A 26,749-nucleotide genomic window follows, 5' to 3' on the forward strand; every position below is an offset into this window, starting at 1 on the left:
CTCTGTCTTTAATGTACTGTACACTCTTATTTAATGCTATAACTAGTACTCCAACAGTATTTTTTTTTCACTTTGTGTTACTATATGGGGGCAAACTGTTGAAATCGTTACCTAATATATACTAAACTGATCTTCTGTATATAAAGAGAATTGAAAATGAATCATGATGTGATTGGAAGGGGAGAGGGAGCGGGAAAGGGGAGGGTTGTGGGTGGGAGGGAAATTTTGGGAGGGGGAAGCCATTGTAACCCATAAGCTGTACTTTGGAAATTTATATTCATTAAATAAAAGTTTAATTAAAAAAAAAGTGATGCTGGCCTCATAGAAGGAGTTTGGGAGGGTTCCATCCCTTTCAATTGTTTTGAATAGCTTGACAAAAATTGGAGTTAATTTTTCTTTAAACGTTTTGTAGAATTCAGCAGTGAAGCCATCCAGTCTTGGGCTTTTCTTGGGACAGTCTCTATTACTGATTCAATCTCTGTCATGGTTATTAGTCTGTTTAGGTTTTCTATGTCTTCATGACTCAATTTTGGTATACAGTATGTATCTAGGACTCTATCCATTTCTTCTAGGTTTCCCAATTTGTTGGCATACAGCTCATTGCAGTAATTCCTGACAATTCTTTTTATTTTTGTGGTGTCTTGTCCTCCTCAGATAGCATTTTAAAATCCTTTGTAACAAGACTTATAAAATTAAACTGTGAATCAACAGATGAGTAAGTAAATAAACTATGGTATATCTACACAAGGAAATTTCATATATTATAGAATCCAGTACTTTGTATCAGTAAAAATGAATAAAACATAAGAAGCCTGAGAAAGTATAATATTGTTTGAAAAATCATTTTGGACAGTAAGTATATATGACACAAACCAGATGTAATTCCTAACCAAAAAATGCATGTTATTTTTGCATTATATGTATGTGTAAGATATTTTAGAATGTATTATGAAAATAAACACTAGAGTCAGGATTTTTATTTATATTAACAGACAGAAGAAGACAAAAAACAGAATGGAATTAGGGGCCACATACAGGGCTTTTCAATCATATTTGTGATATTTACTTAAAAAGTTTTAAATCAAATCTGCAAAACATTTGCTATGTTAAAGTGCAGCAATGGAGTTAAAGCCATTGACTATTTTCCTCCCCTGCAATTTATCTAAGACTGAAATATTCCACTATGCTAACAATCAGAAGAGTATAATGAGAAAATATAAAACAAAGAAGAAAAGTAAAAGCTGCACTTAAATGGTTCAAAATTGCAAAAACTTTTAATGGTATGACAGCCATCAGGATTTTTCTAGGCTTTCAATACAATCAGAACATAGAATATCTCAAGAAAATTAAATATTCATCACCTAGAGGGAAAAGCATAAAACATTTTGTTTTAGTTTCTTTCAATTGGTGCTGATAATCACAGTGTTTTATCATCGCCTGTGGGATCCAGTGTTCAAAAGCCTAATACTAGGCGCTCCTCACATCTCAATAAACACTTAGTTCTTCCCCCAAGTTCTTCAAATTCACCATCCTGTCTACAGCTTACTCCTTGTACCAGAGTGTACATGACATTTAAGTACCTTATGCTAACAAAAATGACCAAAAACAAAAAATGGAGAGGAAACAGGAGGGAGGAGAGGGGTAAGAGGAGGATGAATCATCCACTATGCCTATGAATTCAAAAGAGACAGAGACAGAGAGAGGGAGGGAGAGAAACTGGAATCTCTGTTGTATGACAGGTAGATAAAATTAAGTCATGAAAAAGCTTTTCAATTTTTACATGGGCAGTTCAAGGCCAAGTAAGTGTTGATACTGGAGAATAAAGCCACCTTTACCTTTTTAAAGGCTTCTTTATTTGAAAGAGTTACAGAGTGAGAGACAGAGATCTTCCATTTGCTGGTTTACTGCTCAAATGGCTGCAAAAGTCAGGATTGGGCCTGGCTAAGGCCAGGAGTCTAGAACTCGATCTGGTTCTCTCCCATGAGAGGCAAGGGCCCTAGCACCTAGGCCATTTTCTAACATTTTCCCAGGAATACTGGCAGGGAGCTGGACCAGAAGTGGAACAGCCTGGCTATCATCAGGCATCCATAGAGGAAGCAGGCATCATGAACAGCAGCTTAACCCTCTGTGCCACAACAATGGCCTCCCCAGTGTCTTTAATACTGAGAACTCTCTTAACTTGCTGCAATAACTATCAATTCATTAACATGCTATGTGGATCTCAGCCTGAAAATATGCTTACAAACTGTTACATGTTGACAGGAAATATATTAGGTAGTTTTTAATGGTAAAAATATTAAGAGTACATTTCAGCTGGGCTCTTGAGCCAGATCCGAATGCCTTAAGGGCTGATTCTGAGGCCAGAGTGTTATTTAGGACATCTGCCATTCTATGAGTCTACTGTGTCTCCCACTTCCAATGTTGGATTGTTCTCTCCCTTTTTGGTTCTATCAGTTAGTATTAGCAGACACTTGTCTTGTTTGTGTGATCCCTTTGACTCTTAGATGTGAACTGAAGATGATCACTTGGACTAGTGAGATGGCATTGGTACATGCCACCTTGATGGGATTGTGTTGGATTCCCCTAGCATGTTTCTAACTCCATCATTTGGTGCAAGTCCAATTGAGCATGTCCCAAATTGTACATCTCCTCCCTCTCTTTTTCCCACTCTTATATTTAACAGGGATCACTTTTCAGTTAAAATTTGAAGCTACATTGTCTAAATATGGCTATAATTGATACAGTAATGTCAGACCCCTTAATGTATTTAGATAAGAGATAGGCACTAATTGATAAAAAGGAAATTATTACAGGACAACAACAAACTCATCTTAAGACTCTTGTTATACATTAGTTTCTAATTAGCTATTTAAAGTAGAAATCACAAATAAAGAAAATCACATCTGCTTTTTTTATCTATTAGTGTGGTTAGCTCCAATTACTGGAAGCTACTCAAGAAAACTGACCATATAACCTTGAAATTCTGGGATATTATATGGGAGACATGTTAATAAAATGTTAACACTATAACAGTATACTTCCAAATGTTCTATAAAATAATAATTATTATAAGATTGCTTAGTCAATTATTCACTATGATTGGGAGACATCTGAATTTAAACAATGAATTACGGTTCTCCTAAGGATAAGGCATAGGCAGAGTAGGTACAAAATAGCAAAGATAAAGTGTTGAACAATTATGTTTCAAATTGTTTTTGAAATAAAACTAGTGCAAAAGATTATGGTTCTACTGCTTGCCAAATCCTACTTCTTAAAGTCACAGTATGAAAAAAATTACATACCTCACATAAAAGGATTATATCAGTGGATCTACTATGTGTCAAAACACAAAAAACAAATTATCTGGTCCTAAATATAGCATTTTATAACTTGGTTGCATCAACTGTGAGTTGAGTCAAGAACATTTACTCTTAAGCTCTCACTGTACAGAATACAGCTCTGACTGCTCTGGAGTTATTCTACATTTTATTCTACAGATCTACAAGTCTACTTCATATTAGTGAGTAGAGTATTTTCATCTGAAATTTGTTTGAAATACAGTCTTTGGGATGATTCCCTCAGTTTCAACTGTTTTAAATAGCTTGAGAATAACTGGAATTAGTTCTTCTTTGAAAGTCTGGTAGAATTCAGCAGTGAAGATACCTGGTTCTGGGCTTTTCTTTGTTGTGAAGGTCTTTATTACTGACTCAATTCCTGTCTTGGTTATAGGCTGTTTAGGTTTTCTTTGTCCCTCAAAATTCTTTCTATGAAGCCAGCATCATGTTCATTCCCAAAACAGAAAAAGATACACCAGAGAACTATACACCAATATCCTTGATAAATATATATGTAAACATCCTCAATAAAATATTAATTAACAGAATTTAACAAAATATCAGAAAGATCATTCACCCCAACCAAGTGGGATTTATCCCTGGTATGCAAGAATGGTTCAACATTCACAAATCAATCTGAATACATCATATTAACAAACCGAAAAATAGAAAGCATATAGTTATCTCATTAGATGCAGAGAAAGCTTTTGATAAAATACAAGATCCTTTCATGATTAAACCTTAAGCAAATTGGGTAGAGAAGGAACATTCCTCAACACAATCAAGACAATTTATGACAAACCCATAGCCAGCATCTATTTGAATGCTTAAAAGTTTGAAGCATTTTCACTAAGATCCAGAACCAGACAAGGATGCTTGCTTTCACACTTGCTATTTATTATAGTTCTAGAAGTTTTAGCCAGAGCCATTAGGCAAGAAAGACAAATCAAAGGAATAAAAATAGGAAAGAAAGAAGTCAAAGTATTCCTATTTGCAGATGACATGACTCTTTATATATAAGGGAACCAATAGATTCCTCTAAGAGATGATTAGAACTTATACAAAAAAGTTTGGTGAAGTGGCACAACATAAATAACACGCAAAAATCAATAACCTTTGTATACACATACAAAACCATGCATGAGAAAAAACTTCTAAGATCAATTCCATTCACAATAGCTACTGAAAAAAATTAAATTCCTTGGAATACATTTACCCAAGAAGGTCAAAGACTATAATGAAAATTAAAAAAAACATTAAAGAAAGAAATAGAGGAAGACACAAAAAAGGCAAAAGTCTCCCATGTTTTGGATTGGAAGAATTAATATCATTAAAATATCATTACTACTGAAAGCAATTTACAGATCCAATGCAATTCAAACAAAAGTACCAATGACATTCTTCTCAGATCTAGAAAAAAATAGCAAAATTCATATGGAAAAATAAGAGATCCTGAATAGATACAGCAATCTTATACAACAAAAATAAAGCTGGGGGAATCATAATAACAGATATCAATACATACTACCATACAGTTATAATAAAAACAGCCTGATACTGGCACAAAAATAGACATGTAGACCGATAGAACAGAATAGAAACTCCAGAGAATAATCCACACATCTACAAGCAACTAATCTTTGACAAATATGCTATAATCAATCTCTGAAGAATGGACAGTCTCTTCAAAAAATGGTGCTGGAAAAACTGGATCTCCACATGCAGAAGCATGAAATAAGACCATTTCCTTATACAAAAATCAACTAAAAATGGATCAAGGATCTGAATCTATGACTTGATACCATCAAATTATTAGAGGAGAACACTGGGGAAACTGCAAGACATTGGCATAGGCAAGGACTTCTTAGAAAAGACTCTTGAAGCATAGGTAATCAAAATCAAAATAGATAAATGGGACTGCACCAAGTTGAGAGGCATCTGCGCTGCAACGGAAACATTCAGCAAAGTGTAGAGGCAACTGAAAGAACTGGAGAAAGTATCTGCAAACTATTCAACTGATAAGGAATTAATATCTAGAATCTATAGAGAGCTCAAGAAACTTGACAACAACAAAACCATCCAGTTAAGAAATGGGCAGAGAACTTGAACAGGCATTTTTCAAAACAGGAAATTCAAATGGCCAATACACACATGAAAAAATGCTCAGGATCACTAGTCATCAGGGAAATGCAAATTAAAAAACCCACCTCAATCATGTTAGAATGCCTCTCATACAGAAATCAACAAACAATAAATGCTTGTGAGGATGTGGAGGAAAAGGTACCCCAATCCATTGTTGGTCAGAATGTAAACTAACACAGTCACTGTGGAAGACAGAATGGGGATACCTCAGAGAGCTGAAAACAGATATACCACATGACCCAATAATCTCACTCCTGGGAATTTACCCAAATGAAATGAAATCAGCATATCAAACAGTTATCTGCACCCCCATGTTCACTACAGCTCAATTCACAACACCTAAGATATGGAATCAATCCAAATGTTATCAATAGATGACTGAAAAAAGAAATCATGGTATATATTCAATATGGAATACTACTCACCCATCAAAAAGAATGAATTCCTGTCTTTTGTAACAAAATGGATGCAACTGGAAACCATTATACTTAGTGAAATAAGCCAATCCCCAAAAGACAAATACCATGTTTTTCCCTAATCTGTGGTAACTAATAGAATACCAAAAATGTGAATGAATTAGAGTGAAAGTGACACATTGAGATTTCATGGTTGTTTATAGCCCTTCTCTATACTCTTGGGAACAGTGTTTTTTTTCTTCTTAGTGTTTGTTGAACTCTTTACTTGGTAGAGGATTAATGTTATCATTTTAAAGTAAACTTAATGTAGATCACTATAAAAATTAAGACAAGGAATAAGGAAGGAGGAGGAAGGGTCAGAGTACGGGTGGGAGTGAGGGTAGGGCTGAGAAGTATCGCATGTTTTTTATCTGTATATATCAAATAAATGAAACTTCTTTACCTTAAATAAAATATAAAAAAGTGTCTTGGAGGCAACATATTCATTCCAATTAAATTCATTACCAAAATTTTTGGAAGAGTGGTATGACATTTTCATCATCATGTATGGCATAACTATAACATAGTAGAATGCTTCCGTTCTGACAGGTTGTCTTTTCAGATGATTTGATAATGAAAGTGACAGATGTTCAAAATATCATATAAGGATTCAAGTTGCTGTATCACATTAACAAATGAAGACTGTAATAGCAATTGTGGCTTTTCACCTTGTGCACATCAAATAGAAACATAAACTATTCTTGCAAAGACATTTTTAATCTGTTTAATAGAGAGGATGCCATTCTAAAACTCAGATTTTTAAATAATACTTTTGAAAAAGGCAAAGAATCTCAATCCCTCTTAAGCATTTCTATTTACAATGATATTCATAGCTAAAGTTCAATATTTAATAATTATGCTTACAACAATATTATATACAATACCAAAATCTTGAAAATTTAATCAACCAATACGATCTATATAGTCCAGACATGTAGAGTATTCTTGCAATGATGGTGCAAAGGAGAGTCCTTATACAGGGAATTCAGGAAACAAAGCAAGTGAACATATAAACTGTTTGCACCTTAATCCATAAAATCAGCTACTGTATTAATTATATTAACCAAACAGTACATCTTATACTTCACTTGTTCAGGTACAGACAATTTATAATGTATATACTATTTGTCACACATCATATCCATTTATAAAAATGTTCACAGCGTCTGTAATACAATGACTGTGATGGGTGAAGAGGGGCATTTGGAATATATTCTCTCTCTCTCTCTCTCTCTCTCTCTCTATATATATATATATATATATATATATATATATAGTTAAGGTACAGATAATTTATAATGTATACACTATTTGTCACACATCATATCCATTTATAAAAATGTTCACAGCATCTGTGATACAATGACTGTGATGGGTGAAGGGGGCATTTGGAATATATATATATATATATATTCTCTCTCTCTCTCTCTCTCTATATATATATATATATTCTCTATATATATATTCTCATAGAACTTGTTGCAAACCATGAACATTTTGTAAAATGGAAGTATACAATTACTCAATTATTCAAATTCTTATCATTTGGACTACTATCAAGCTAAATCTAAAGAAATCAAAATGTCTAACAAAGATCAGACAAGTTTTCTTTATTGTGTACCACTGTATACCACATTGCGAATGAGCAATCTCGAGTGATAAATTTTCATTTCTACTCAGAATTAACAAAACTAGTAAAATCATGATTAACAATAGGTAATTTGTCCTAAATGCTCATTGGGAACCAGGGATTTGACCTTATAGGCAAGGTCTCACTCTAACTTCGACATAATCGTTCCCCAACTCTCCATGTTACAGTTACAGAAAACAAAACTGTCACAAATCTAGAAGGAGCCACAGAGTGATGTGGACTCACATCAGCCTGACTTCAAAAGTCCCTCAGTAGTTCAGCTGTCAATCTCAGCTGCTGAGAATTCTTGTTATGTGAGCCTGCAGCTTTCTTTTAAAAAAGTAAAACTTCTAAAACTTCCACTATGACTTAAACTTTACAGTGACCATGGGATATCAACAATTGTAACAGAGTAAGCATAAAACATTTATTAAGACATTCCTACTAACAAAATCCCATGGAGAACACAAACATGAGGCCAAGCGCCCTCAAATTCCTCGCTATTTCCGAGTGAAGTCGAGCATGACACAGCAGGACTGGGTGGTACAGCAACATAAGCTCAAGCTGTTCTAGACATTTTGAAGCAAGGGCGAGTGAAGACAGGAGGAAGCCAGAACCTGGGCTGGACCTCGAACAGTAACACTTATGAGAAGCTGGGCATGAGGCACTGGGAAAGCAATGGAATATTTGCTATTGTCACTGATCCTCGGCTGATTATTGCTTGAGAAAGAAATATTTTTACAGTGAAATGTTTTCTGAAAATCATGCCTGAAACAGACAACAGAAACTAACTGAGGAGCCTAATAAGAACAGTACATATCAATAAAGCACCATGGGTATGCTTTTTAGAGCAGAGAAGGTAGGTGTAACCATTATCATCTCACACATAAGGGAAATCCATTCTCAGGTCTAAGCTACCTTCCTGACATGGAAATTCAGATTTCAGGGGCCCACGCCGTGACATAGCCAGTAAAGCCGCTGCCTGCAGTGCCGGCACCCCATATGGGCGCTGGTTGGAGTCCTAGCTGCTCCACTTCCAATCCCACCCTCTGCCATGGCCCGCCCGGGAAAGCAGTGGAAGATGGGCCTAGTCCTTGGGCCCCTGCACCTACGTGGGAGACTCAGAAGCTCCTGGCTCCTGACTTCGGATCAGCACAACTCCAGCTGTTGTGGCCAACTGGGGAGTGAACCGGCGGATGGAAGACCTCTCTCTCTCTCACTGCCTCTCCTTCTATGTGTAACTCTGATGTTCAAATAAATAAACAAATCTTTAAAAAAAAAAAAAAAGAAGTTCAGAATCTAGTTTCTTTTTGGCTTGTGGCCCTCTGCCAGTTGGTCCAAGGATCGATGCCTTAAATTCACAGCCTCACACTGAGTGTGTGGGAAGTAGCAATCAAGTTTTTATCGGACTGGACAATTCTTATTCTTTGAGAATTCACTCTCTCCTGAAATTGGGAAGTAGGTACAAGATGTTTTTCTAGTTCAAGAGCAGCATCTGCAGAAGTGTGGAAGTGGGAGCCGACAGAAGTGCTCAGAAATTATAGACGTTCCAGGCTAGGCAGAGCACACACAGTTTTAAGGAAGAAACTGCGCTTCACAAAGTACCTTTAAACTAGATACTAAAAAGTCTGGAAAATTAGGCTAACAAGCTTAATTTTTATTCTTTATTACAATAAAAAGCTTACCCATTCAATCCTTGTAATAAGCCTATCAATTGAGTTTTATCCATAATCCTATTTTACAGAAGAGAAAATTAAAGCCCAGGTAGGTGACATGAATTAGTCAACCGTGGACCTACTAGGGAATGGCAGACCAAGATGCTGATCCAGGAAGTTTCCTGAGATTTTACCCCTAGAAACCAAGATTCATAGATGAGGGCATGGTAGGAAACCTATGAATCCTGTGTTAGATACACAGAGATCAAATAGTTGATTGTCCTATGGTTTTCAAATAGAAATAAGGAACAGGGAAGGAGTATCTGAATTTCAGGTTGTGAGTTCATTGTGAGAACTTAGACTCCACATTTAATGGTGAATTATTTATATTCACAATAGCCAAAATCTGGGACATATAATTTAAAAATGTGACTTCATAGAATTTTGTATAACACAGAAAAAAACCATGTTTTTAATAATTTAAATAGATTGATAGATTAGGTCTTTGAAAATGGGGTATTTTAAACATAGAAACACAATCCAGGGACTGGCACTGTGGCATAGCAGGTAAAGCCATCACCTGTAGTGCCGGCATCCCATATGGGTGTCGTTTCAGATCCCAGCTGCTCCACTTCCAGTCCAGCTCTCTGCTATGGCCTGGGAAAGCAGCAAAAATGGCCCAAGCCCTTGGGCCACTGCACCCACATGGGAGACTCAGAAGAAGCTCCTGGCTCCTGGCTTTGGATCAGCAGAGCTCTGGCTGTTGCAACCAAGTGGGGAGTGAACCAGCAGATGGAAGACCTCTCTCCCCGCCTCTGCCTCTGCCTCTGTCTCTGCCTCTCCTTCTCTCTTGGTATAACTCCGACTTTCAAATAGATAAATAAATGTTAAGAAAAGCAACAAGTCAGCGCCGTGGCTCACTAGGCTAATCCTCTGCCTGTGGTGCTGGCATCCAGGGTTCTAGTCCCGGTTGCTCCTTTTCCAGTCCAGCTCTCTGCTGTGGCCCGGAAAGGCAGTGGAGGATGGCCCAAGTGCTTGGGTCCTGTACCCGCATGGGAGACCAGGAGGAAGCACCTGGCTCCTGGCTTTGGATCTGCGCAGCGCTGGCCATAGCAGCCATTTGGGGGGTGAGCCAACAGAAGGAAGACCTTTCTCTCTGTCTCTCTCACTCTCTAACTCTGCCTTAAAAAAAAAAAAAAAAAAAGAAAGAAAGAAAAAAGAAAAGAAAAGAAACATATTCCAGTCATTTTTTCTCACAATTGCTGTACCTTTTCAAAGATTAAGATAGTTTTTATGCATCCACCAAACATGCATTTTTGTATTTTATTTCTCCTTGTATAAAGTAAATTTCCAAATGACAGGGATCACACAAATTAAGACACTTTGTTCACAAGTACTTGAAACAAATATTCAGCTTGAAACACTAATTTGAAGTGTTAAAGGAATGGAAACAATGTAAGAGGAAAAAAAATAAGCTGCAGTATGAAGGAGATTTGGAAAAGGCATGAGAGAATAGTGCAAAGGGAGGAGCCTTTTATATTTCTGACCAGACATCAAAACCCTGTCCGTCCTTCTTCCTATCAGCAAGTTTCCTTACATTATTGCGTACTGGTATGTGTTGTTATGCATTGATCTAAAATGCAAAGAGTAGAAAGTGGGGCCAGCATTAAAGTGCAGTGGGTTAAGCCAATACCTGTAATGCCGGTGTCCCATATCAGTACTGGTTCAAGTCCTGGCTATTCCAGTTCCCATCTATCTCCTTGCTAATGTGCCTGGGAAAGCATTGTACCTGGGCCCCTGCTACCCACAGGGGAGAACTGGAAGGAGCTTCAGGGTTCTAGTTTTGGTCTGTCCAAGCCCAGGCTGTTGTAGCTATGTGGGGAGTGAAACAGTACATGAAATAGCTCTTTCTCCCTTTCAAACAAACAAAACAAATCTTAAACAAAAAAAGTAGAAATTCATGCCACTGAAATAAGAAACACACTTTCATTAAGCATAGAGGTAGAACTACTTATTTATATTTAGTATTTCAAAGTCCACTGCTTTTTAAGCTATTTTAACAATTAATCCCGTCTTTCCCATAGAGGAAGGACACACACTCACTGTCCTTTGAGAGAACACTTTTCACAGACTGAAGACATCAAGGCCAAACTAGTGAGGTGGAAAGGTCATGGGTTTGGATTCCAATAAGCCCTCCCCCTTCCCTGGCCAGCATGGAGATGACCACATGTCTAGGAGTCTTGGTGGTTCCATCACAGGATCACTGGGGAAGGTGACTGGACAACACAGCAAAGCATCTTCTGGGAGGTCTCCTATGTAGGAAGTTCTGAACAAACTTAAATACCACTGCATTAGAAAGTACCTTGACTGGGACTGGGAGATGTGAAGTCAGAAAGCATAAGCATTATTGCTAATTTCGCAACTACCAAATGCTTGATATAGGCTATTCACCCCACACACACAAATGTATTTGAATCTATTGTAAAATTTAGAAAATCGACTCTGTGCTTATATAAAAACATTGCTTGAGCATCAAATTAGATGCTGCATGTAGAACAGAAAAGCACTATAAATTCACCATAACTAATTTCAGATAGTATCCATAAAAAACCTTTTAAAATTCAAGAAAAAGCTTAGCAATTAATTTTTCAGTCTATTACTCAACTGTGATATCCTTTCACTTTCATAAACCAATTTATTGCCCTGCATTGAATTAGAATTATACAACTACTGCATGACCTCTAAGATCCTTTCTCACTCTTAAGTTTCATAATTTTTGGTGTCGTCTTGCAAAACCTGCTTACCAAACTCTAACTCAGAATTCAGAAAAATGAAGGCTTCATTTCTACCCAGATTAGGTAATTCCCTCCAGGAATGAATGCCCTCTTTATGCTCTGGCTGCTACAGTAGTCCTCCCAATAACATTCTGAAACCCCCAGTGGGTTCCTGACACCCTAAACTTTAATGCCTTTTCTACATTAACTATGCACTCATCAAGCACTGTGCCTGCAAACTTAAGTAGCATGAAGTCCAATAGGAAAACTGACACATCTCATGTTACCAAAGACCTTAACAACCTCACCTCTTCCTTCCTTATTAAGTCAAGAATTTTCACCCTTACAATGAAAGGAAGCAGTTTAGAGCTTCTCTTTGCATATCTAAGTTTCTGGCATCACTATTATTAGGGCCATAATTAAGTGAGATAAGAGTTACTTCGACACAAGTACTCCCATTCCATGAGAGGCAATCTGACAATCAATATGGCTCCTACATGGCCAACGGGTGGGTAGTGTGTACAGAATGAGAATGCTGCACTCTGAGATAGAGCTGGGTGGTATGACATTTACCATGCCATTTAGAATGGCATGCAATTTAAAACTTAGAAGTGTTTAATTTTAGAATTCCCTTTAATGTATTTGGATTGCAGTTGACTTAGAATATGCAAAGGGATTGGTACCTTGTGAGCAACTCCTGTCATTTCCCATGTGGTCCTGTAATTTAATTTTAGTCCCTGTGGGACTGTGTCTCTTCTTGTCATGTGTTCTTCATCCTACCTGAAAGACTTCTTTTTAGCTTTTTTTTTTTAAAGATTTGTTTATTTACTTACATACTTCATTATTTGAAAGGCAGGACACACACACACACGGGGAGAGAGAGAGAGAGACAGACAGACAGACAGACAGGGCTTCCATCTGCTGCTTTACTCCCCAAATGGCCACAACAGTGATGTCTGGGCCAGGCCAAAGCCAGGAGCCAGGAATTCCTTATTGGTCCCTAACATGGGTTTCAGGGGCCCAAATGCTTGAACCATCTTCTGCTGCCTTCCCAGGGCATCAGCAGGAAATTGTATGGGAAGCAGAGTAGTTGGGACATCAACCGGCAATCTGACCTATGCGGGATGCCAGTGTCATAAGCAGTACCTGAACTCACTGCACCACAATGCCAGCCTCTCTTTTACCTTGGTCCATGGCATTTCCCATTCTGCATAGCAACAGCCTATGTCTACTCCTTTTGACAGATGTGTTACTGGGCAAAGGGTCCTTGTTCATCTTCACACTTTAATCACAGTGAACTACACTTGACCCATCCAGAAATTCAATAAATGTTGAACAAACAAAAATAAGTCAGGAAAATCTTTGAAACTTGTCCAAAATCTGCAAGAGCCTGGGTCCAGTGCTTGAATGATTACAGCTGTTTGCCAGTGGTACAAGAACTCTCCACAGAGGCATTTAGCTAGAAGGCAGCTTCGAGTCTGGTGCCCAGCACCAAAGGGGGTTTCCACTCACAAATCCACAGCATCCAGCAACCTCCAGAAATAGCCTTGGCAGTCCAACATACCCAAATCCTATGAGGTTTACTGACACCTGTAATGCCACTCCTGACACAGCTGTCTGATTGGTACCATGGCTGTTTTATCTCTAAGTCTGTGTTCACTCCTGTTCCACAAAGCAAATTCCCAGTTCATCAGTATAAAAACTCCCTAATAGACAGAGACAAATAAAATCTCCTGTGAGTTGGCCCAACCCATGGCATGCTGAATACAATAGCTCCAGGAGACAAAGCTGACTCATTGCTTCCTACCTGGGTTGCCAGGCCCTGGCAATTTTTAGAACCCTCAGATGGGCTGGCAGATTGTATTTTCAAAGCATAGTGGTGTGTGTCCCTCTCATACACACCTACACACACACACACACTCATGCACAAACTCTCTCCCCCATGCACACACACACATATGCACACACATTCTTGCACACTCCTATTAAAATGTGACACTGAAAATACTCCAATGAAAGGAGATATGTTCCTTTCTCCCTGGAACTTGGGTGGATCTTTGAAACTGTTTCTAACAATAGAATGTAGAGGAAATGATGCTGCCTGACTTCTGAGGCTTGGATATAAAAGGCAAATGACTTCAGTTTGGCTCAGCCTCTAACATGAACCACTTGGACTACTGGAGCTTAACCATCATGTTGTAAGAAAGCCCAGGCTACGCCAATCCCATGTGGACCTACAAACCAATATTCACAGCAGGCCTCCACCTCCAGATCTGTGAGGGAATGAGGCTGTAGATAATCCCAAACCCTAATGCTTGAGACTTCCAGCTGAGATCCACAGAAACCCAGAGAGGGAGCAGATTGTTACTGCTGCTGTTTCAAGCCATCAGGTTGTGCAATCTTTGTGAGCACTGGCAAGGAAGCCTCAGTAATCTGAAGGTGATAGAGATCTGGCAGACTGCCTGGCCTGGGGATACCAATTTACAACGAGATTTAAGGCAGCCATTGATTCCATGCTCTCTGGGAAGTGTTTTATTGACGGAATATCTGAATAATCACCCTGAACTTCACATTCATCCAGCATATAGTTGCATTATGGAAGAAATAATAAAATAATTCCGAAAATATTATATCAATATCCCAAACTATTTATAAAAGCCTCCAGGTTGTTTTTAATAGTCTTCCACAAAACTTCCCTATTGATCTTTTCAATGATATGCATTTGTCCAACAGTGTTAAAGAACCCAGTTTGTTGTTCCTGTTTGCTTTTTAGTTTTAAATTTTTTTAAAAAAATAAAATGTGTTTGGTTGTTTTCTGTAGAAAACACACAGTATTGTAACTCCAAACTCTTCTACTCTGTACTGTCTCACAATAAGGACTTTATCCAGTTATTTAAGTCTAACTTAAATCCTTGATTCAATTCAAGTAACCTGACTCACAAAAACTCTGCATTAAAAAGTTTCATTCACTCAAAATTTCAGTCTTAAAATTCCATCTCCAATCACCCTTCAAGTCTGTGGTCATCTTCAACGCATCACTGCATTCACTCACCAGCAAACACACCCACAGACAGCTAACAAAGCTTTCCTGGACCATGCCATTGCAAGATCTCCATCCTAACCTGATGGACAACATAACCCTGAAATTAGCACAAATCAACTTCCACTCTGGGTTATGATTTACTTGTCATACAAACCTCAGTTTTCTCGTGTTCCAGATGAGGGTAATAATTATGTCTAGTTCCTAAGGCTGCTGTGAAAATATAAGCACTAAGTAAGTTGAGGTATTCCTATAATTATTATATTGACATCTTCTAAATTAAATCCCTTTCTGAGCAAGTTATTTATCTCATCCTACTATTATGTCCAACAAAGCACTTAACACTCATAGTAGGACATTTCAAGCAGTTCATGGATAATGTCTAATATGAGAAACTATGCATGGGTTGCAAAACTGTTTTGCACCCAAATAAATTCACCTGTTATTTTTATTTTCCATGAACCTTTTGAAGTCTCCTCCCACATGATTACTTGCAATTAAGAAAAAGTCAAGACATTAAACTTTCAATTTATTCATCTGAAAGATAAAAAAGAAGATACTCAAATGCAAGGAATTACTACAATTTAAAACACAGATACACAAGTAGGAAAAATAATTCTCTTCAAATATTCCATGTAGATTTTATTGATTATGAGAAGACACATGCAAACTCAGGAAGCCAGGCTGCTATGGCATAAGTAGAACAAGAAATACAACTTTAGAAACATGAAGTGTGTCTGCTAGTACACAAGTTCAGTGAATAATCTCTTTGACATGGAAGTGGCAGTTCTTCCAGTCACTTCACAAAGGTTCAAAGGCAACAAACAAGGTGAGCACTGGCAATGTTCCTGGACTCAAGATGGAGCACAAGAGTTGATTCTGACAAGCAGGGTGGGCTTGAGGTTCATACTGGAACAATATAATGATGAAAATGTAGGTAATGAAGGGGAAATAAGGGTTGACATAAAGAAAAAGCTTATGAACACAGTGTTTTCTTTGTGAAAAAATGTGAATCTCCATTTGAATACTTCTAATCTGTATCTTTATAATGCTTGTTTAGAAAAGATGTGGAAGAATTTTAAAAACATTCATAGTGGTTGTAGAAAGTGACCTCATGAGTATTCTAAGTTTCTTTGAAAGGAACCATGGGTCAAACAGCATGGAGGTGCATTATCTTAAGTAATGAAGGCAAGTGTTTGAGACAGTTAAGATTCTGTTTGAGGCACCCCAATCCCTTCTCAGAGTGACTGGGTCCAAGCTTTGGTCTCATTTTCGATTTCAGCTTCCTGTTAAGTGTACCCTGGAAGGCAGCAGGTGACAGCTGAAGGACCTGGGTCCCCGCAACTCACATGGAGACTCATATTCAGTTCTGGGCTCCTGGTTCTGGCCTGGCCCAGCAATGGCAGTTGTAGATATTTGAGAACTAAACCAAAGACTGGGATATTTCTTTCTCTCTTTATCTCTCTCTCAAATAAAATAATAAATAAAAATTACAGAAAAGCAATGGTACATACTTTAGCTTAGGGAAAACTACAAAGAAAAGGGGGAAAGGTTTAGAATTTAATTGTCCTTAAACTTTATTTTCATTTGTAGCAATACTAAATAAGAAGGAAATATATCGTCCTTGGAAATAAAAATTCTGTTAAGAAACAACTATTTTAAAAGTTTTATTAAAAGGAACATTCAAAAGTGAGAAAATAATTCCAAACACAAAAATATCTATGGATATTGATGTTCATATCTGTATTATATATCACAATAAAAATCTAAATGTCTCCAAAGAGAAATCTGGCTTAATTAAATCATAGCTTATTTGTCCCAGTAGCACTACACAATGTTAAATTGCTTTCAAAAATTATAGTAACAAAGAATTCCTAAGCTATCATGTCAGGTAATGAAAAAAAAAAATAGCAAGAATATACATGCAACAGGGCCGTGGTACAACAACCAAGCAAATGTATGCATATTGTAATAATGTGGGGAAATGTAACCAAGTTCCCTTGGAATGTGAACCTAGAGATGACTTTTTTTGCCTTCACAGTTTTGCTATTTCCTCAGTATTTTTATAATAGAAGGTCTTTCTTTTACAGTAAAATATTTTTTCTTTTATTGTATTCCTTTTTAAAAAAAAATTTGTAAGTTAAAACACCAACTACAAGTTAAAACTCTGGATTCCAAAGGGTTTAGACCCCATCACACCTACTTCCTCACAGTGTGAACTCAGGCAAGTCAGTACCTCCCAGTTTTTCACTCATCATAGTGAGGACAGCAGCATCTTCATGTTTGCTGCAAAAGTTAAGTGTTCTTAGCAGTGTGCCCACCACATAGTCATTACTCAGTGAGATCTGCTGCAGTCTGCCCCTGGCCTGTCACCTGCCCCACCATCTCTTTTGCCTCCTTTAGAGAAGTTCAGAAGAGCTAACATTAGCTAACCAAAGAACACAATTCTGTGTTCCCTCTCACTGTACTGACTTGGGCAAAAACAATTTCAAGACATCTGTAAAGCAGGGTTCATGAAGTGGAGTTTTCCCAAAATGCCAGGAAGACATCCACATTTCAAAAAAGAAGAAACCCAGACAACTAGAAGTTATCTTGAAGCAAATACTGGTATTATTTCCTCAAAAGTGAACTAATGTGCCAATCAAACTACAGTCTGTGGGGAGCTCTATGTGTGTCAGGGGGTGGGGCAAGGTCATCCTCTAAACCTCAATAAAAAAAGTCTCTTTCATTTCCACATTTTTCAGAGTTTAAAGTCTTTGCTAACTGACATTTCATATGCAAGTCACTTCTCAATATGAACACTGCAAGAATTTAAACAAGGACATTTGCAGCAAAAATACAAAAGCCTTCTTGGGCAGATTTCTTTGTTAAAATTTCAAAGTGTGTCCTTGATGCAGCACCGCTATTGTCTGTGGACATCATGGTACGTAGTTACATGTGAATCATACTGACGTGCTCACCTGTTTTGAGCCATCTTCTAGAATTCACCCATTTTTAAAAACAAACAAAAAAGAGTATCAGCATAAAAAAATCTAAGCTTTTACAAATGTCTTGTTAGGATAAACTACATACTCAAAAAAATTTTTGAAATGCATACACATGAAGAATCCTCAAAAAGTTAATGGAAAGTGGACTGTATGGAAAAAAAAAACTATACAAATACACATATAAAAGAGAAAGACAGAGAGGTAGCTTGTTATAAGAATTTGGCTCAGAAAGTTGTAGAAGTCCCAAGATCTGCAGGTGGCAAACCGCAGAGCCAAGAGAGCCAACGGTACCACTCCAGTTGAAATCCTAAGGCCTGGCAACCAGCAGAGCTACAAGAGTAAGTTCCAGCACCAAACAGCAGGTTCAAAACCCAAGAAGAGCTGTTACTAATCATGAAGACAGGACAAGGTCTCTGTCCCAGCTCAGTCAGCCATGTGTTCCCTACATGCACAATATGATTATCTTTTATTTTTTTCCCTATGCAGGATTTAAACTTACTAGATACGTTAGTGAGGTTAAGAACAAAGATTTTCAAGACAAATGCTTATTAGCCACTATTGTTAATGAAGAATGGTTTCCTAATCCCCCCCCTCCCCGAGGCAAAAATCCAAAATGAGGAAATCAACCTCTTTTACTGAGTCTACCAATTCAAATGTTGAATCTCAATCAAAAACATCCTCATAGGCAAACCCAGAATAATGCTTATCAAGTACCTGGACACCTCATAGTAATTCAAATTCACACATAAAATCCAGCATCACAGTGCTCGGTGCTGTAACAGTAGTACAAAACCAGACAGTCGATTCTCCTGCTACACTCCCGTGCCAAGTGAAGAGCACACCACTAAGTTAAAAAGTTAACAGCCAAAAGGGGGATGTAATTTCTGAATGAACATGGCATATTCTTTTCTGGCTCATTCTGACCATCATTTATGCACTCATTAGCATGCAACTTAAGTTCATATAGCCATTGCTTTTTCTCAAACTAAGTAAATCATCTGGTGATTTTCTGTGCATGAAGTAAAGAATTATCTGGATCAAATATGCACAAAAAAGCTTCAGAGTAGGAAAACCCTCTCTTCCAATTATTTAGTTTAAGGATAAAACACGTAAACAATATCCACTAAAGCTTGTACTCGGAAGACGTGAGAGAAAATTGTAACCCTCTCATTTATTCTAACTGCAGTCTAACTGGTTTCGGAAGCAAAGGTACATGAGGGGACTTCAAAAAGTCTGTGAAGGGATAGATGCTTAACCTCGTGGTAAAAATGTCCCAAGCTCCACAGCATAGTGTTTCTGTTCGATGCTCAGCTGTGCTAATCATTCTAGCTTCCACTAATGCACACTCCGGGAAGCAAAAAGATAGCAGATTAAGCAGCTGGGTTCCTGCTGCTCATGTGGGAAACCCAGATTAAGTGTCTGGCTCCGAGCTTTGAAGCAGTCCAGCCCTGGCCACTGTGAGCATCTGTGAAGTGACAGTGGACTGGAGCTCTTTCTCCCTCTGGCAAAAAACCAACCAATCAACCCACCAACAAATAAATATATTTTTAGAAATATGTGGAATAACAGAATTAAAAGTTTATTTTGGCATAAACAAAATTGAAATCCATGAATGGTTTTTCAAGACTTCTTGTATTTAAAGCAAGTCCCTTCCAGGAAGCCTGCAGCAAAGTGAAATAAACATTGCATAATGATTTTACTTTTATGGAAATAAAATGGAGAGGAATGATAGCTGACCATCTACAAAGAAGGAGGCACAGCCAAGGATAACTGCAAGATCTATGAGGCAGGAAATGGGAGAAAAAGAGGCAATCCGCTAAAATATGCAAAACAAAATAATATTATTGTTTCAATGAAGCTTCTGTCCCACCTGGTGAGATTTCTAGACACTTGCCACAAAAGAATGCCCATTTCACATTGCTTTTTTCCTCTCTAAAAGCCAATAGGCTACAGGGGATCCAACTCTACCCTAGCATTTGTAGACTCCCAAAGGCATGTATCTCACAACTCAACTTGTGCAGAGACCGCTTTAATTCAGTGAAGCATTTAGTCAGGCATACAACTACAGCCTGTTTCTTCTCCCTTCACATCTAGAGGAAAAGAAGAGTATATATTTTTAAGATTTATTTACTTGAGATATACAGTGGCAGAGAGATAGGCAGAGGGAAAAACACAGATTTAAGACAGAGAACGAGACAGAGAAATCTTTCATCTGTTGGTTCATTCCCCAAATAGCTGAACTGGCTGGGGCTGGAGCCAAGAACCCCATCCAGATCTCATACATGGATGGCAGAGGCCCAAGCTCTTGGGCTTCATCTGCTGGTTTCCCGGGTGCATAAGCAGAGAGCTGTAACAGAAATGTAGTCCCAAGGTCTCCATTATGGGATGCTCACATTATAGGTATCAGCTTAACCCATTGTATCACCCCATCCATGCCAAAAGTACAGATTTTTAAATTTATAAAACCCAAATTCAAATTACTTGAACTCAGTGCTTCTACTTTTATTTATATACACACAAATTCTTAAATCCTAAGGTGTTTTAATTACTATAGTTTTGAGGTATGCTTTGAAATCAGGTATGGTGATGCTTCCAGCTTGGTTTTGCTTGTGCAGGATTGCTTCAGCTATTTGGAATCTTTTGTGATTCCATATGAATTTTAGGATTGTTTTTTCTAATTCTGTAAATGTAAAGCATCCCATGGTATTGGATTTCACTGAATGTGTAAATTGCTTTAGATAGTATAGCATTTTAACGACACTGATTCGTCTGTTCCATGTGCAAGGAACATGTTTCCATTTTTTACGTCCTTGATGATTTCTTTCATCAATGTTTGCTAATTCTCATTGCAGAAATCTTTCACTTCTTTGGTTAAATTTATTCCTAAAAATCTGATTTTTGTGTGGCCATTGTGAATGGAATTTCATTCTTGATTTCTCTATGAGTTCATCATTAGCATACAAAAGAGGTACAAAATAAACATACAAAAAACAGTAACTTGCAACTTTACCGAATTGGTCTATCAATCCCAGCAGCTCATTGGTGGAATATTTAGGATTTTCCATGTATAACAACATATCATAACTAAACATGGATAATTTCACTTCCTCATTTCCACTTTCAATGTCCTTTATTTCTTTCTCCACCTTAACTGCTCTTGCTAAAATTCCCAGTACCGTTTTGAATAAGCATGGAGAAAGTGGACATCCTTTTCTCGTTCCTGCACTGAGGGGGAAATGCTTTCAGTTATTCCCCAGTTAGTTTGTGATATAAAGCCTTTATAATTTTAATTTTGAGGAATGTTTCTTCTATTCCTAATTTGTGTATTTTTTTTTATCATGAAGGGATATTCAATCTTATCAAATGCTTTCTCTGCATCCACTGAGATGACCACATGGCTTTTGTTCTTCATTCTACTTATGTGATTTATGACATTAATTGATTGGAAATGTTGAACCACCCTTGCATGTCGGGGCTAAATCCCACTTAATCAAGATGTATGATCTTTTTGATATGGTTTTGGATTTGATTTCCTAGTACTTTGTTGAGAATCTCTGCATCTATGTTCATTAATCTATGTTCTGTGGTTTTTCATTTGTTTTGCATCTATGTTTAGTTTTGGAATGCTGGTTTCATAAAAAGAGTTTGGCAGAGTTCCAGGCTGTTCAATGCTTTCAAATAGTTTGAAGAGTATTGGAGTTACTACCTTTGTGAATATTTTATAGATTCAGTAGTAGAACCATCAGGTTCTGGACTTTTCCTTAATGGAAGATTTTTGATTACTGCCTCATTCCAATTGTTTCTTATGAGTCTATTTAGATAGTCTCTTTTTGACTTGATTTTTTAAATTAATTTATTTATTTCAAGGCAGAGTTACAGAGAGAAAGAGCCAGAGAGAGAGGAGGGTATGGAGAGGAGGGAGAGAGGAAGGGAGGGAGGGAGGGAAGGATTGAGATAGAAAGGGGAGGGGGAGATTTTCAACCCACTGGTTCACTCCTCCAATGGCCTCAACGGTTGGAGATGGGACAACCTGAAGTCAGGAGCCAAGAGCTTCTTCCAGGTCTCCCATGTGGTTGCAGGAGCCCAAGGACTTGGGCCATCTTATACTGCTTTCCCAGGTGCATGAGCAGGGACCTAGATTGGAAGTGGAAGAGCCAGAACTCGAAGTGCAACTTCATGTTGCCTTCTTTGGTATGGAAGGGTATGGAAGGGATTGTTTTAGTTTTAAGTGACAATTCTTTGTCCTTTTGTTTTTCCTGTTAAATCCTGGAAAAATCAAATGTGGAAACATCCTGACAAATAGTCTAGAAAACAAAGCTTTTTCAAAACCTGACAGGAACAAAAGCTAACGACACTTTCTCTACCGATAAGTGATGCTACCACTGCAGGTGGAAGCTTTCCCCTCTATGCCACAGCACCAGCCCCGTTTCACTTAATCTTGATAGGTTCCCCATCCAAGTACTTACCGGGCCCGACTCTACTTAGCTTCTGAGATTAGATGAGATCAGGCACATTCAGGGTAGTATGGCCATGGACAAAATGTAATGTACTGGAGAGAAATGGACATTTTAAGATTTGATGATTGTTTACAGTCCTTGTCTATTCCATTAAGGAATAGTGTTTTTTTTTTTTCTTTATACTATTTGCTCAACTCTTTTATTTGATGTAGGGTTAACTTTACAACCATAAGTAAACTGAAAATAGATCTTTGTAAAAATTAGGAGTAAGAATGGGAAAGGGAAGAGGAACATGGGATGGAGCGTGGGCAGGAGGGAGGGTACAGTGGGAAATATCACTATGTCCCTAAATCTGTATATATGACATACATGAAACTTGTATAACTTAAATAAAAATTTTAAAAAATCTTCATTGATTATATGAATCTAGAAATGTATCATTTCTTGGAGGTTTTCCAGTTTGTTAGCATATAGTTCTCCATAGCAGTTTCTTTTGATCCATTGTATTTCAGTGGTGTCAGTTGTACTGTCTCCTGTGTCATCTCAAATTTTGTTTATTTTTCTTTTTTGTTAGTTTGGCCAGAAGTTTATCTAGGTTGTTTATCTTCTCAAAAGCCAACTTTTAGTGTTTCCAATCTTTCATATTTTTTTTTTAATTTTAATTTCAATTTCACTCATTCATGCTCTGATCCTTATCTGTCGCCTCCTGCTGACATTGGGGTTGAATCATTCCTGTTCTCTAAGTCTTCAAGAAGCATCATTACTTCTTTCTTAAAAGGATTTATTTATTTATTTCAAAGAGTTACAGAGAGAGAGGGAGGGAGGGAGGGAGAGAAAGAGAGAGAGGAATGGAGGGAAGAGAGAGGGAGGTCTTCTATCCACTGGTTCACTCCCAAATTGGCTGCATCGGCTGGAGCTTTGCCAATCTGAAGCCAGGAGCCAGGAGCTTCTTCAGGTCTCCCACATGGGTACAGGAGCCCAAGGACTTGGGCCATCTTCTACTGCTTTCCCAGGCCATAGCAGAGAGTTGGATTGGAAGTGGAACAGCCATGACTGCTGGCAAGGCAGATGATGGCTTTACCCACTATGCCACAGCGCCAGCCTCAATCATTAGTTCTTTGAGAGACCTCTCTTTTTTAAATGTAACCACTTAATGTTATAAACTTCCCTCCTAATGCTACTTTTGTTGTATCCCACAACTTTTGATATGTTGTATTTTCATTTTCACTTTTTTTTTTTTTTTTATGACAGGCAGAGTGGATAGTGAGAGAGAGAGACAGAGAGAAAGGTCTTCCTTTTTGCCATTGGTTCACCCCCCAATGGCCGCTGCGGCTGGCGCATCTCGCTGATCCGAAGCCAGGAGCCAGGCGCTTCTCCTGGTCTCCCATGTGGGTGCAGGGCCCAAAGACTTGGGCCATCCTCCACTGCCTTCCCAGGCCATAGCAGAGAGCTGGCCTGGAAGAGGGGCAACCGGGATAGAATCCGGTGCCCCAACCGGGACTAGAACCCGGTGTGCCGGCGCCGCAAGGCGGAGGATTAGCCTGTTAAGCCACGGCGCCGGCTCATTTTCACTTATTTTAAGAAGGTTTTTGATTTCCTTTTGAACTCCCTCAATGACCCTTTGATCATTCAGTAGCATGTTGTTTAATTTCTAAGTAGTAATGAGTATCCTATTGTTCTTCTTAGTGTTGATTTCTAGTTTTATTCCTTTACAACCTGAGAAGATAGCTAGTATGACTTCAATCATTTTAAATTTGTTGAGACTTGACTTGTGGCCTAATGTGTAGTTTGTCCTAGAAAATATTCCACAGGCTGAAGAGAAGAATATATATTCTGTAGCTGCTGGGTGAAATGTCCTGCAAATGTCTGTTAGGCACATCCGCTAGATAGTATGTTTCAACTCTGATGTTATCTTTATTGATTTTTCTGTCTGGATCCTCTGTCCACTGATGAAACTTGGGTATTGAAGCCACTCAGTATTATTGTACTGGAATGTATCTCTTCCTTTAGGTTTAATAGTATTTTCTGTATATATCTGGGTGGTCTTGTGTTGGATGTAAATATATATGAGTGTTATGTCTTCTTGTTGAATTGAAAATTTTATCAAAATATAATGTCATCCTTTATTTATTTTTATAGTTTTTGATCTAAAATCTGTTTTATCTGATATCAGGACTACTATGCCTACTTGCTTTTGGTTTCCATTTACCTAGTATCTTCTTCCAAACCTTCACTTTATCTGCGTTTTTGTTTTTGAAGTGAGTTTCTTGTAGGCATCATTTACTGGGGTTTTGTTTTTGGTTTTTGTTGCTTTTGGGTTGGTGAATTTAATCTATTTACATTCTTAACAGATAAGAACTAAGATATTGCATTTTGTTGATCAGATAATGGTTTTATCTGTTCTATTATTGACTCAGTGATATCATGTGTCTTCATGATGTTTACTTCCAATGCAGGATGCTCTTCAGAATTTTTATAAGGCTGGTCTGGTGGTGATGAATTCTCTCAGTTTTTGTTCACCTAGAAAATACTTTATTTCTGCTTCACTTCTGAAGAACAGCTTCACAGGGTATAATATTCTTGGTTGGAAGTTTTGTTTTGTTTTGTTTTGTTTTTCCTTTAAGACCTTGAATGTATCATCCCACTCTTGGTCCTATAGGGTTTCTGCAGAGAAGTCTGGTAAGTTAATCTAACTGGTTTTCATTTATTTGTAACTTGACACTTTTTTCTTATGGTCTTTAGGATTCTTTCTTTGTTTTTAACTTTTGACAACGCGACTACAGGACACCTTGGAGAAGACCTTTTTCAGTTTAGTCTGCTTGGAGTTCTTTGAGCGTATTCTATGTGGCTGTCCATGTCTCTTTCAAGACCTAGGAAATTTTCGACTATTACTTCATTTAGCAGGTCCTCAGTGCTTTTTTCCTTTTCTTTCAGGAATACCTATAACATGAATTCTTGGTCATTTAATTGTATCCCACATTTCCCATAGACTTTCATTGTAATTTTAATTTTTTTCTTTGTTTCTGATTAGGTTATTTGCAAATTCTTATCCTTCAGGTAAGAAGTTCTTGCGGCCGGCACCACAGCTCACTAGGCTAATTCTCCGCCTTGCGGTGCCGACACACCGGGTTCTAGTCCCGGTCAGGGCACCGGATTCTGTCCCAGTTGCCCCTCTTCCAGGCCAGCTCTTTGCTGTGGCCAGGGAGTGCAGTGGAGGATGGCCCAAGTGCTTGGGCCCTGCACCCCATGGGAGACCAGGAGAAGCACCTGGCTCCTGCCATCGGATCAGCGCGGTGCACCAGCCGTGGTGGCCATTGGAGGGTGAACCAACGGCAAAAGGAAGACCTTTCTCTTTGTCTCTCTCTCTCACTGTCCACTCTGCCTGTCAAAAAAAAAAAAAAAAAAGAAGAAGAAGAAGTTCTTGCCCCTACTTGGTCTATTCTTCTTTAAAGCTTTAGATCATGTTTCCTTTACACTGATAGAAGATTTCATCTCCAAAATTACTATTTGCTTATTCTTAAACAGTTCTATCTTCTTAATAATATTTGTATTCATGCCATTCATTTATTTGCTCATTTCTTTGTGTGTCATCCTTGCACAGGGACCACGCTAATCTTCTTTGTATTGTTCCAATTTTAGTATATGTGCTGCCGAAGCGAGCACTCTCCTTATTTCTTTAGTCTATCCATACTTTCTTGTATCTCAGTGAGTTTCCATACAATCGTTATCCTGAATTCTGCAGCTGTCATTTCATAGAGTTTCTTCAGTTCAGGAGCTAATTCTGGAGAAGTACTGTGCTCTCCAGGAGGCATGAGGCTACCGTGCTTCTTCGTTTCTCCTCTGTCCCTATGCTGATGTCTGACCATCTAGCACACTCATCCCTTCTTTATGGTGTAGGTTTTATTGTAAAAGAGTGCATCGTTGAGCTGGAATGCGGTGTGCCATCTGGCTTGTTGCTTTAATTTTCATTCTAGGCGAGACCAGGAGTGTGGTCTCTAAGCGATCTCTTTTGTTTTAGTCAATATCAGCTATGTCTGTAAATGACACAGTGGACTAGTCTGCTGTAGCTTATAGGGACAGGAGTGTGGCTTTGAGATAATTTAGGGTCTCCTTAGGTGTATTTCCTTGGTCCACAGAGAGTACACTGTCATTCTGCCTGGTGAATGTGAAAGCCAGGGCCTTGTTTTTGCTGCTGAGGCAAGGGTGGCTGCCCCTTTGTCCTACTGGCAAGTCTGAGTGATGCTGGGGCTCACGGCACCAACTTCTGTGGTTGT

The 26,749-nt window shown here is 38.2% G+C and overlaps 1 protein-coding gene and 1 non-coding gene across 4 annotated transcripts in view; both read right to left on the reverse strand.

The window, feature by feature from the left end:
- PRR16 (proline rich 16) overlaps positions 1 to 26,749 on the reverse strand; it is a 297,143-nt gene that overhangs the window by 176,104 nt on the left and 94,290 nt on the right. The window lies entirely within an intron of this gene.
- Positions 26,032 to 26,138, reverse strand: LOC133758929 (U6 spliceosomal RNA). Its single transcript, XR_009865835.1, has one exon. It is a non-coding gene; the product is annotated as a U6 spliceosomal RNA (small nuclear RNA).

This window comes from Lepus europaeus, chromosome 4, assembly GCF_033115175.1.
Source record: "Lepus europaeus isolate LE1 chromosome 4, mLepTim1.pri, whole genome shotgun sequence".
Taxonomy (NCBI): Eukaryota; Metazoa; Chordata; class Mammalia; order Lagomorpha; family Leporidae; genus Lepus; species Lepus europaeus.